This window comes from Felis catus, chromosome E1 (assembly GCF_018350175.1).
Source record: "Felis catus isolate Fca126 chromosome E1, F.catus_Fca126_mat1.0, whole genome shotgun sequence".
NCBI lineage: Eukaryota > Metazoa > Chordata > Mammalia > Carnivora > Felidae > Felis > Felis catus.
In genome coordinates this window covers 45,709,035-45,723,136 of record NC_058381.1, presented here as the reverse complement: position 1 = coordinate 45,723,136, position 14,102 = coordinate 45,709,035, and the positions used below count along the sequence as shown (strand labels likewise).

Genomic DNA, 14,102 nt, shown 5'->3' with positions numbered 1-14,102 from the left:
GAATGGACAGATGGCTTCTTCAAAGCTCTGGGTAATTTCCTTTTGTCACAGATAGGCAAGAACACGAGGACGTAGAAGGGCTGGGTTCAAGGCTCTCCGTGGACAGAGGAAACTCAGAACAGCCCAAAGTTGCTCCGGGACTCCGCTGTACTTTATTTTTTTTTATTTATTTATTTTATTTATTTTTGGGACAGAGAGAGACAGAGCATGAACGGGGGAGGGGCAGAGAGAGAGGGAGACACAGAATCGGAAACAGGCTCCAGGCTCTGAGCCATCAGCCCAGAGCCCGACGCGGGGCTCGAACCCACGGACTGCGAGATCGTGACCTGGCTGAAGTCGGACGCTTAACCGACTGCACCACCCAGGCGCCCCTCTGCTGTACTTTATAACAGAAGTCATGTTGTTATAAAGATGTGAATTCATCTTCCACCAGATAAGTCACCAGACTAAATTGGGTATTTCTTTTATAATTAGGTTATAGATTAATTGGAATACACTGGCGTGCATGCCCTTCTGTGGGCAAACCAGGGTGCTGAAGGTCTCCAACAGCATTAATGGAGAAAGCAAACAATAACTGTATCGTGGGCAAAGCCAGGAATGCTTCACTTCTCCTTCATTTCTGGGCTTTGTCTGAGTTCCACTAGGTAATTTAAAAATAGGCCATGGCAGTAAAATGGGGCAACTGTCAGTTCAAATTGCAGCTGCTTCCAGAATGTTGTCCTGCCTTTTTTAACAGATAAGCAAGACAAGCCTAGAGTCAGTCCTTCCACTAGGGCGATTCTGCCATGTGGCCGGGTGATACAAACACCAATTGTTATCCCAGTTCAGTGAAATTGTGGATGCCGAGAGTTGGTGGCCTCTGATCCAGAGGGCTCCTGATGTTAATTGGACTCAGCAGCTCCGAAATTGCATGAGAGAAGATTATAACAAAGTAGATTTTTGCCCATTTTATGCAGTGCTATGTATTTTGGTTTACTACCTTTTATTGAAATTCCTTACTTAAAAAAAAATGGCCCTAATTAATTTTTAAAACCAAAAAAAAAAAAAAAACCCAAACCTTGTTAAAAACCAATTAAAACTCAGCTATCAAACTTTAAAATTTTTTCACTTGCAAGATATTATTCAGGTGCATACCTGGGTGAAGCATGAGTTAGAACATACAACATCTCATCCTGAAACCTTTTGTTTTACTTTTATACCACTTTACTCACTAAGGAATTGCAAACCACTTTGTGTCCAAGACACGGTGTTAGATGCTGTGGGCACACGGTAATAACAAAGCCGTGCCCCGCCCGTTCACAGTGTGGGCGAAATAAGACGTTACACTAATGCCTACAGTTCAAGACGGTATCTGATGAGTGTAAGAAAAAGGCAAAAGGAAACCTGGAAAAGCTTCCTAGAGGAATGCAGATTTTCATCTGGATCTTAAGGCACGACAGGATTTGGGGAGCTGGGAGTGGGGGGTGGGGAGCTGAGGCAGGGCACCGTCACAGGTGGAAGGAAGAGACGAAATCAAAGAGAGATGGGCACGTTTGGGAAAGGGTGAGCCGCCCAGTCTTCCTGCAGCACAGGAAATGCACATCAGACCTCTCTTCAGAGCTCCCCTCCCTGGAGGACACCCGTCATACCCCCCTGCACCCTTTCCTTAGGATCAGGACACAGGAGGGTGCCCTTCTCACTCCCAATTCTGCTCCCAGACCACTGCTCCCCAGGCTTTGATGGAAACACGGGTGCCCTAAGGCTTGTGCTGTTTCGCTCCACCATTCTCCCCCCCCCCCCCTCCCCACACACCATCCCTCTTGTCTCCTGGCCACTCTCTTACTCAGTGAAGACGCTGGCAGTGGCTTGGTCTCTGCTCACCCATCCCCTGATCTCCTGCCGCAATCCTGGATGACTTTGGCACCCACCAGGCCACACCCTGGCTTCTCAGTTCCTGATGCGTCTTAAGTGCCCCCCTCCACTCCCCTCAGCCGCCGCCTCCCCCAGCCCGCGGCGCATCCCAGACTGCGCCATCGACCAAAAGGTCTCCATGTCCAAAATCCATTGGTGACAACAGTCTTCCAGCTCTCCTGCTCATCCACTTTTACTCTGACGTCTCTCCCACCTCTTGGGAACCTTTGGTCCATTGGCCCTTTGTCTTTTTTTCTCGCCTCTCTGGCAGTCTCAGCCTTCCGTGGTCTCTGGGTCCATATCCAGGCCCCTGGTAACTGCTGCAGAAAAGTCACTCAAATTTGAGAAATGGTCTTACTGAAAGGTCACAGCCACCAGTCTCCTGGAACCCCTCAGTGCTGCCGCGTTGCCCTGCTCAGCTCTCTCACTTGGATCCTCTTTCCCTTTGCCCAGTCTTCAATCCCTCCTCTCTTCCATTCCACACCTTGGTGGTCCTCAGAGTTTTCCCTAGCTCGTTGCTGCCCTGCCCACCCATCCCCTCTCTTGTGCACTACCCTCTCCTCAAGATCCCTCCTCCTTGCTGCCCACAGACCCTTTTCCATCCAGTTCCCTCACCCTGCCTGCACCCCCAGCTGACCCAGAACCTTCTATCAGCATCTAATCATGATCCACGGTCTCCCACCAAAAAAAAAAAAAAAAAGTTCTCCCTTGATCCTGTCCCTCCATTTATTTCTTCTCCTTCACAGTCAGAATTCTCAAAAGAATTATTTACACTGACTGACTCCATTTCCCCACCTCCCACTCACTCCTCAACCCACTGCAATCTGGTTCTCACGCTCCCTCATTCCACTGAAATGGCACTTTGTCAAACGACTTCCACATCCATGAATGGGGCAGGTCTTTGGGTCCTCTCCACATCTGCCCTCCCAGTGGCTTCCACTGGCCCCTTCACTCAGTCCCCCCGAAGCATGTGCCCCTGAGCTCCTGCAAAGCCATCTTCTCCTCCGGGTTTCCTCCCGTGTCTCTGGAGGTGATTTCTCCTCCTGTGCCTCCACTGCTGCCCAGGCCCTGAGTCCCGGGATTCCTCGAGGCTCGGGCTCTCTTCCCACTCCGTACCTAGGGGTTTATCTTAATTTTGTATCACAGACCTCGTGGGCACTATGGTGAACGCTCTTAGATCCTCTTCTCAGAATATTTCAAACGCATAAAATAATAATACAAAGGATTTCAAAGGAAGCCACTTTTATCGAAATAGTCATCAAAATATTTTTAGAAATCTGTGATTCAGTAATGTATGTGCTTCTTTATTAACACATTAAATAACAAGTGATGGGCGTAAAGGGTATTTTGAGACATCTGCAACAAATTTAATGAAATGTGAAAATATCTGTGATTTCTATTGGCGACAAAGTCACAGGAACTGCCAATACCACCGTGGTTCGTTGCCTGCGTTCAGAAATGAAAGCTACGCTTAGCTTTCAGTTGGGGGTTAGTGGAAATAACGATATAATTTTTTTCCCCCATCCAAGTTCACGACCCGCCCCCCAAGAAGCCCTGCTCTATAAATTTTCCTTAGGTCACCTCATCAAGATGTTAACTGCCAAAGTCAAGATGTTAACTGCCAAAGACCTCCAGATCTGCATATCCAACCCAAAACTCACTTGTAATCTCCAGGTCTGAATATTCAACTGTTTACTCAATACGTCTACTTGGAAGTCTCAACAGGCCCAACACCATAGTCCCCAGCCCGGTCCTTCACGATTCCTTTTGTGTGGCATCATCCAAATCTGGCACTTTCTCTCCTCCTGACCCTCATATTCAATTCAATCACCAAGTCTATGCCATTTACTTCCCCAATTGCTTTTTTTCTTTAATGTTTATTTTCTTTTGAGAGAGAATGAGCATGAGCAGGGGAGGGGCAGAGAGGGAGAGAATCGCAAGCAGGCTCCACACTGTTGTCACAGAGCCCAATGTAGGGCTTGATCTCACCAACTGTGAGATCATGACCTGAGCCGAAATGGAGAGTTGGACGCTTAACCGACTGAGCCACCCAGGCACCCCTTCCCCAAGAGCTTTTTAATCGGTCTGTGTGTGCTTTTCTTCCATTGCCTACTTGGGTTACTGCCGACACCTCCTGGCCAGTCTTCACACTTCTACTCCTCCCCCTAAATTCCACTTTCTGTACCACATGGAGTGACAGTGACGAGTGGAACTCAGATCATGTCCCGGGCCCGCTGAAACCCCTCCCGTGGCCTTCTGTGACTTTCAGAATGGGAACCAGAATTCGTCATGGAGCCAATAAGGGCCTGAAGGATCTGGTCCTCCGTACTGCCCCAGGTCCGTCCACCCTGGCTTCGGGTCTTCCCACCTGCCAGGCCACCTCTCTTACAACACGCACCCTGCCTTCCCACCATGCCTCAGATGTCAGCCCAGGTCACTTCCTCAGGGAGCGTTTTCCCAACTGTCCCCTCCCGCAACTAGATTCAGAGCCTTCTGCCCTATCTTCTATGGTTTTTCATATGCTTCCTTTTTTTTTTTAATTTAGGACTTGTAATTTTACATTAATAATTATTTGATTAAATGATCTACCTTCCTACCTAGACTGTAAGCTCTGTAAGAACCAAGTCTTTGTTTTACTCGTCATTCGCATATCCCAACATATGTGGCTATATTATCTCTTCCGTGGAGGGTCTCTGTTAGTATAAATTTATGTTCATCCTAAATCACCAAGTATAAGATGAGGCATATCTTTTAAAATTTATCCTGCATTGACTTCTCTGTATTGATCATTGATCTCTCATTGTTACCAGATGGTATCATGAAGGAAACATTTTAAATCTAATGAAACGTTCATTATGAGGTATAAAAAGAAACTGGCAGTGTTCCCACAAAGTACCTACTTTATCCTCGCAGCCCGACAATATCTATCTATATTTCTGCTCCATTTCCCCCCAATATTTTACTCTGAGGACTTCAAAACATAGAGAAAACTTGACAGAATTGTATAGTAAATATCCATATACCTACCACCTAGATTCTACAATTGTTGACATTTTGCTATATTTACTTTATCACGTATTTATCTGTCCATCTATCCATCCACAGATCCACCTTGGGTTTTGGCGCATTTCATTTTAATTCTTTTTAATAACGTTTATTTTTGAGAGACAGAGAGAGAGCACGAGCAGGGGAGAGGCAGAGAGAGAGGGAGACACAGAATATGAAGCAGGCTCCAGGCTCCAAGCTGTCAGCACAGAGCCCAACATGGGGCTGGAACTCAAACCGTGAGATCATGACCTGAGCCAAAGTCGGATGCTTAACCGACTGAGCCACCCAGGCGCCCATGTTTTGATGCATTTCAAAGCAAGTTGCAGACTTGCAACTTGATCAGTACTCTGCCCCCCAAAATACTTCAGCATGTACGTCATTAACTAGCATTGAATACTTGTTTATGGCTTTTGTGGTTTTGATGGTTCATTTTTTTTTTTTCCAGTGTTTGCTTAGGCGGTAGAAATTACCTGAAGTAAATTGTAGAGAATAGATTTTAAGAGTAATATTTAATGAGTTTTGACAAATGCATGTGCCCTGTAACCCACACCCCCATCAAGTTTTCATCACCCCATGAAGATTCTTTATGCCCCTTTCTAGCCAGTTCCCGTCCCTGTCCCTCTCAGAGATGGCTGCTATTCTAAGTATTTTCTCCATAAATTAGCTTCTGCCTTTTCTTGTTCCATTTCTTAAAAACGGTTTTGAGTTCTTTTAAGTAATCTCAGAACCTTTTTAGAAATAGGTGGAATATACATTCTAAATAGCTGAGATAAATGAGCCTGTGTAATAATTAAAATTACATATGAGTTACAATTCAAAATTATAATCTCCCAAAATGACTTTTCAAAAAAAGATAATAGTTGGAAAAGTTATGTGGAAGTTGGCATTCTCACATACATCTACAAATGTAAGTTGATACCAATATTTCTGGAGGACAATTTGGGAACAAAAAATTTTAAATCTTTGTGATGCTTTTAATCTACTAATATAAATTCCCACTTTGGGAAACTTGAGATAATTAAAGATGTGCATAAATCTAGAAGAATATTCACCATAGCACTATTTATTATAGCAAAAAGCTGGAAGCAAAGTACATGATCAACAAAAAGAATTATGATCGATCCATTCAGTGAGGAGTGTATTCTGAAGACAAAGAGAACTGGGGCATCTGGCTGGCTCAGCCAGCAGAGCATGTGACTCTTGATCTCGAGGTTGTGAGTTTGAGCCCCACATTGGATATAGAGATTACTTAAATAAATAAAAACTTAAAAAAAGAAATTGTAAACAAAGATTAAAAAACAAAGAGAACTACCAAGAAAGAACTTTACTTAGTGGGTTTATTCTTACAGTAATATTTGTATTGTAATTCTGACATCATTTCACATTTATTACAGAGCAAAACATGAAAAATATTAATATAATTAAGGAATAAAGATGCTAAATGTAAAATACGAATATAAAACTTTTCAAAGGAATGGAAAGCTCCATATAGTGTTAAATTTTAATTAGAAAGATTGCTGTGAACTCATGATTTTTTTAAATACATATTTTTTAAGTGTATTTATTTTTGAGACAGACAGAGACAGAGCATGAGCACAAGAGGGGCAGAGAGGGAGGGAGACGCAGAATCTGAAGCAGGCTCCAAGCTCTGAGCTGTCAGCACAGAGCCCAATGCGGGGCTCAAACCCACGAACCATGAGATCATCACCTGAGCCGAAGTCAGACACTCAACCGACTGAACCACCCAGGTGCCCCTAAATACATATTTCTAATGAATTCTATTGAAAGGACTTAGGAACAGTGTCATTCCAGTAGCAATGAACACACCCAGCATTGATATTAAGTCCTAACTACCATTTTAACTAAAAGGAACCAGAGCTACTTGGATTCCAGGTCTGAGACAGGTAAAATACAAGGGGGAAACTATGATATTTTTATTGTACCAGAAAGTAAGGAAGTGCTCAAAAACTCATGTCAAAAGTCAACTTCAGTGGACTCCCAGTGATAATAAATAAATTAAATATGTACATAAATAAAAGAGAAGGTGGGGGAATGTTCTTCTCTAGAGAAGAATGCCAGTTATTAATTGTAGAAGAAATGACAGAATTGGAAAAAAAAATTGTTTTGCTACTACCCCCAAATGATTATCAATTCAGGAAAAGTACATCAAGAGACACTAAAATCATTGGGTAAAGTGTTGTTTACGAATAGGCTATTCAGTGTCAAAGAATCATTCATAGATTACCTACTAATTACAATGGGGGGAAATGTAGTTTACATTGAAGACATCTGGCAGTCACCACCTTAGCTAGAGATCAAACAGCATTACCAATAGCATTGTTAGGTGCTGATCTGTGATGTTATACAGAAGGACACCACACCACTGATGGAATATGCATACCCAAAATGGTTAACCTGAATTTTATCATGAGAAAACAATCAAATTCAGAACGTAAGACCTTCTATGGGGCTGGGACTCTCCAAAACAGTAAAAAACATGAAAAAGCCAAAAAAGCAGAAAACCAAAGAGTAAAAGGACATAAAAACTGCATGCAATCTAAGTACCTTGACTGGATCATAGATCAAAACAAACAGCTAGAGAGACATTTTGGGGACAATTTGAATATGCTGTACGTATTAGACAATGTCACGGAACCATTACATTTTTTTAGGTAAGATGGCTGGTACTGTGGCTTTGCAGGGGAATGTCTATTTTGATAAGAGATAGATGTTTAAGTATTTAGGGGTGAACTATCATGAAGTCTAGTGACTTTGAAATTCTTTAGAAAAAGAATATATATAGAGAGAGAGTGTGCGCATACTTGTGTGAGAGTGGGCGCAAGAGAGCATAGCGTGCAAATAGAGTAATGGCTGTTTTTTGTACCGTTCTTTCGACTGCTCTATAGATTTGACATTTTCAGAATAAGATTGAAACATTATTAAAAGGTACCTGTTGATGCAACGTATTGTTGAGTGAAACAATATGTATGGCACAATTCTATTTTTTTAATCACACTTGTATAGGCATAAACGTGTGTTAGCGTAACATCAGCTGCTGTAACAAAGGGACCAAAAATATGATGAGTGATGAGTGAATCAAGGCAGTTTAGTTCTTGCACCTGTGACAGTTCAGGCTGGACGAACCAGATGGGCAGACAGCTCTCCTCCACCAAGACTTCCAGAGACTCGGGCTGATAACAGTTCGGTTGTCTTCAATGCATGACTTTCAAAGTTGTTGCCTTTCTAGCTGAAGTGCCGGGCCAGACACTGAGGCAGAAGTGAGGCAGACACTTTCATTCCCACTCGGTGGGTGAGACTTTCCTCCGAGGCCACACCACGTGGCAGGGGAGATGGAAACGTTCTGTTCAAGGAGGGTGGCCATATCCCAGCTTCACCCCATTGCTTGAGAAGGGATTTCAGTGGAAATCCATCGCAGTCATTAAAAGGGAGTCTTAAAGAATATAGACCAAGCTGCTTGCAGTTTTTAGTTCTAGGTTAATGGGGCTTTGAATGTTTTAAATTTTCTTTCTTAGGCTTCTCTTTATATGTCCATTATGAGCATGCATTCCTTTTGTAATGAAGAGTTACACTTCACCAAAAAAAGCCATTGAAACTATGAAAAGATCATTTCACTGGCAAATTTTCAGGATGCTTTCTTTTCCCGCTCTGAGAGAAACATACATGCTCATCTTAGAAACCATGTTAAGCATTTTTCTACTCAGAAACCTTCAGTTGGACCCCATTTTCTATCACATTGACTCTCAATTCTTTGCTTGCATCTCAGGGCCCCCCCCCCCAATCTGACGCCACCCTGCCATCCAGCTTTCGCTCTCCCCCTCCTCCCCCACTCTCTGCTCTGGCCCCTTGCCCTGTCGTCTGAGAATCATGCCCTACTCATTACTCCATCCATACCTTGGCTCCTGTGCTGCCTCCAGCCTAAGGCAGTCACCACTCATACTTCAGGTTCCAGAAACCTCAGGAACCCTGCCTTGACTTTGCATCTTTTTCTGTGCGTTCCTTTGGAATTCAGAATTGGTGCCACCCGATTTATCGCTTAATTAAATGTTGTTTTGCATTTCATGAGATTATAATCTCATCTCTCCCACCGCAAGCTTCTTGTCTTTACATGCCTTCCTGGTGCTTGAGTAGGGTTGAAGGCATAGTCGTTGCAAATGATGCTTCTCAATTAATTCCCACGTTGTATGACATATTATTTCGAGTAGGAGGTACTTTTGTAGAGGATCTCCATTTGACGGCCAAATCTTTCATGTTCCTCAGAGGATCCTCTCAGCTAAAAGGGGCACAGGAATTCAAATAAAGAATGGAGGAGAAAGTTATTGTAGCCAAACTCTACTTGAGAAATATCCAACGGAGGGCAGTCTCGATGTGTTACTAACCACTACACTTTAGTGTTCAAATTTTAAAAATCCAGCATTTTCTGGCCACACACCTGCTGCCCACCACACAGAACTCCATCCCAGAGCACATCATATGCACTCACTCACTCGCACAGGTCCCCAAAAGCATGAAAATGTGTCACCACCCACAAGAGTGATTTCTACAACTCACGAGGGATTAATTTGCATTACAAGAAATAGCTAGCAAGTGTCAGAAAACCTGTCATGTCTGCCATTTGAGTAGCTTGCAGCTCTGAGCTTCACCCAGAGGCCATTCCACAGTCAGACGGAGAGTCATCACGAAGCAAATTCTATGGTCTCATGTGCCCCTCCTTCAGGGAGCCGACGCCGTGGTCATCAGATGTTGGGAAGACTTTGACCAAGGCCACTAGTGACAGATCAGTGTCTCGGGCTGAGTCATTCCAACTTGCTAGCATGAGAATCACAGAGACCGTGGCAGGTGGGGGGTGGGGCGCTCTTTACCGAAGTCCATGGTAGACACAGGTGCACGTGATATTTACACACGTGGCAGCCCCCCTGACTCCAAAAAGCATCTTGCGGCGAAATGGAGCTCAACACTGTCCTGAACATGCGAAGGACTTTGCTGCTTTTAGAGTTTTTTCTAGATTAGAGACAGGTTAGCCTGCTTTGTGACAAGCCAGCCCTCTGTGTAGAACATGCTTTTATGCTTCTTGAATGCACAAAGGAGTCCACCCTGTCCAGAATGCTACGTATACAAGCTACCTTCGATTCTCTAAGGCTGTTTCTGTGTCTGAGGCACAATTTGAACGTAGACTTTGGAAACTTGAAGGTACACGTTCGCACCCACAGTCCTTCAGTCACCCTTCCCGTGTTGTTACTGTTTGGACGTCAAGTGTCACCGCGTTGGTCACCGTCTTTCATGGTCTCATGAAAACATACTTATTTCAAGTGTCATAAACACACGGTCCTTCTCTGGCAATAGCCCGACTCTACTCTTTTCCTCTTGTTCACAGCAGGTCGTACCCTGATCCACACCATATCGGGAGATCTGCTCAGCCCAGCTTTCCATCACATGACATGTGGCAAAAATGGGGCTAGTCTACGGCAATCAGAATGCAGTAGCACACCCTGAAGGAGGGAGGGCGGGAGAGAGGGGCCATCCCATTTGAGGACCAGTTTCCTGGGTCTTGGAAATGAGCCATCAGGCAAGAGCTGGAAAATAACCTGGTCTCGTCCATCCCTGACTACTTAAGTCTCCTTCTCTTCTAATTGTCTCTGTTCACTGTCACCTTGCCATTCCAGATCCCACATTGTGAGGTCCCAGGCGAAATAATCTCATCATTCTCACGTCCCTGAGGCAATGTGTTCCACTTCCCAACCCCTGGGTCTCCGTCTTCCAGGAGGCCTAACTAGAACCATTATAGCATCAATAAGTTGTTCCCTATGGAAGTCCCTAATGGGACTCCCAGACAGGAGTCTTTCTCTGAACTTTGGAGAGAGCCTTGCCCTGGGCAAGGTAGTCTCTCTATTCTGCCAGAAGAGCAAGTGGGGGACCGGGGGAGAATGATAAATACAAAAGTAATAACACTCTAGAAAAATGTTCATTTTGACAATAGCTTATTTCTATTCACATGGCTTTATTAGGACTTTCTTACCAAATTATGAATAGGGAACTGAGAATCCTCACATGTATCCTGTAGCTTGATTTTTAAAAGTTTCTTTCTAGTTAGGTTTTTTTTTTTTTAATGCTTTAGACTTTGATTTTGAAAGACAAAGCTGGTTTTCTTCCCCCAAAGGAATAGCAAAATGTGCTGTTGCCTCCACCTCCATGTGACATTTCAACTTAGGAACATATGGGGGAAGAAATGAACATTGTAATTACTGTTCAAAATTACAAGGGGGAAAAGACAGTTTTAAAATCAACTTTAAATCAAAATAACTTAATGATTATTGTTTGATAATCTCTGACTGTTGTTAAATATTTTCTGTCAGAGCTTTACTGTCTGAAAAAGAAATCGTGCCATATTTTCTTAAGACCAGACAAATTTCAGCTGGATACTTAGAAGACAATCATAAATTCAATAGCTTGTGAAAGAAACCAAGGGTCCAGGTGCGCCTTGGTGGCTCAGTCGGTTAGGTGTCTGACTTCAGTTTAGGTCATGATATCACAGCTCATGGGTTCGGGCCCCGAGTTGGGCTCTGTGCTGACAGCTCAGAGCCTGGAGCCAGCTTCGGATTCTGTTTCCCTATCTCTCTGCCCCTCCCCAACTTGTGCGCTCTCGCTCGCTCTCTCTCTCTCTCTCTCTCAAAAATAATAAATCAATCAATATATAAATCAAGAGTCTGATGTAAGATCTGATCTACCTCTCTGCTCACATTTCTTCGGATGAAGTGAAAATCCAATAGTATTTCTCACTGGGGATTTGGGTTTTGCTTTCAACCACAGGTAGTTAATATTCGGTTGTTAGCGAGTTAATTTTTTAAATGGGAAATTACAAAAGCCAACACTCACATGGCATTTACTGCATGCCTGATATTGTTCTAAGTGCTACGAGCATGTCCTAACTCATTTAATCCTCGCAGAACCACCACAAGGTAGACAGTATGGTTCATGGATGGAAAACTCTGAGATGCAGAGAGATGAACCAAAATAACACTATGTCGCACAATAACCCTGGGAAACCCAGAACCCCCTCCCAGGAAGTCTTAAATACTACACTTTGGTGCCAGAATGAGTTACTACACTTGTCACACCAAGGATCATCCTCCCTGATTAATATTATGCATTTTCATAAGAGAGGAGAGAGAATGGCAGAGAACGCAAGAAGACGTGAATAAAGGCACAAAAAAAGTTGAAATGATTTGCTTACGATTAGTGAAGCAAGCACGTTCATCATAACTATTATTATTTCTGCCATTGCGACTTTAGTTTCCCACTGACAAAACACCCCCTTCCAGTGGCAATTTCTAGACTCTTAAGAATGATTAGCAACTGGAAGCAAGTAAAGCTGATGGAACTAGGAACCGGAAAAGGATGTATTCAGAGCACAGGTACACTATTCCCTATGTAATAGGCACTGTCTCGTGGACCAAACTTTCGTTCACCTTTGGTGCTATTAAAGGCTTGAAGTATAATGAGTGGGTGAAGGAAGGATAAAATATGGCTTAACACCCACCCAATCAAAAGTCTTGTAACCAACTCCTCCCAATTCACCACTGCCGGGACAAGCAAAGAATCCAGCCCTGGCTGAGGGTGACAGACCCACCAGTAACGGTGGACGCTAATATTGCTCCTGATACTGTAACCATGGATATTGGTAGTCGTAACCCAGAGTATCTTTTTCCTGCCTTTGCATTGGCTAGAAATAAAGGGCTGAAGAATAGACCCTTTCTATTGTCCATTCACTCACATGAGGTATTTGTTGGGCAGTTTGTGGAAAAAATTCCATCCCATGTTCACTGACGTTCTCCTTGCCTAGGACAGTCTTGGGCATCATAATTAAAATTTGCCCACATTTCCTACTCTGAAAACAGAGAACCTGTCTCATGTTCAGAAATGACGTAATGCTTCATAGGGTGCCTGGGTAGCTCAGTCAGTTAAGTGTCTGACTCTTGATTTTGGCTCAGGTCATGATCTCACGGTTCGTGAGTTCAAGCTCCATGTTGAGCTCTGCATTGACAGTGCAGAGCCTGCTTGGGATTTTCTCTCTCCCTCTCTCCCTGCCACCTCCCTGCTCACACTCTTCCTCTCAAAACTAAATAAATAAACTGTTTTAAAAATGACCGAATGCTTCACCTTTGACATTTCAGAATCATTTTCAAGGATTTCTATTAAATTCCAGAATCGAAAAGGAAAATAGAGAACAACCAGTTCATTAAGTCCCTTCTTTTTCCTGTCTCTTTATCTGATTTGTTTTCTGAAAACACAGGGAGAAACAATAATTATTTGTTTGAAGGCTGTCTCCAGACTCTAAATTACAAAACAACAATTTATAACCTTAGAGGATAATGATCTGTCCACCTGTAGATTTATACAGACATCTTTGAAGAAGACTGACAAGCAGGGGAATTTTTTTTAGAATTTAGTTTGTCTTCTGTTGCACCCAATAATTCGAAGCTACTCAGGGTATTTTCCTGAGTCAGGAGCCCTTGAAATGAAAATGCCACAATTGTCAGCGGGAACGATGAGCAAGATCAATACAAATCGCCACGTTTGGGGAAGAGGGGGGCATTAGTGTAGCACTCTGTCTGCAGAAGACCATGCATCCTGAGAGGACTTTCCCAAGACTGGACTAATGTGCCTGTAGAAGAACTGAGTGACCCTCCCCCTGGGGAGGGAGGGGCGGAGACCTTGCAGTTTAGTTTGTTGCAGAGTGTATCACAAATCATAACACCAGGACCTAAAACCATGAGGTAGGACTTAACTCACCCACTGTGACCAGATTTCCCATAGCCGGTTACGTTGCTTTCATTATTCTTTTGGTGAGCGTAGTGGCGGCAAAGTAGAAAACTATCGAATGCCTGGATAATTTTTGTTGTGTTGGCAAGGCTGCGCTGAGACACTCTGACGCTGCAGGAATCATGATTTGGCTGTGCATAGATTTATACTGACTTCTTTATAGAAGACGGACAACTAGGAGACTCTTAAAAAGATTAGTCTGTCTCACGTTGCACCCAGTAATTCAGAACGGTAAACGGAGGTCTAATTTTTTCAATCCCAACACACTATCTAAATTTCCTTTTCATTGTCAAGTATATGATTACCATTAGGAACATCTTTCCTCA

General features: G+C 43.4%; 1 protein-coding gene across 16 annotated transcripts in view; it reads left to right on the top strand.

Annotated features, from left to right (window-relative positions):
* Positions 1 to 14,102, top strand: part of MARCHF10 (membrane associated ring-CH-type finger 10) — an 83,868-nt gene that overhangs the window by 24,866 nt on the left and 44,900 nt on the right. The window lies entirely within an intron of this gene.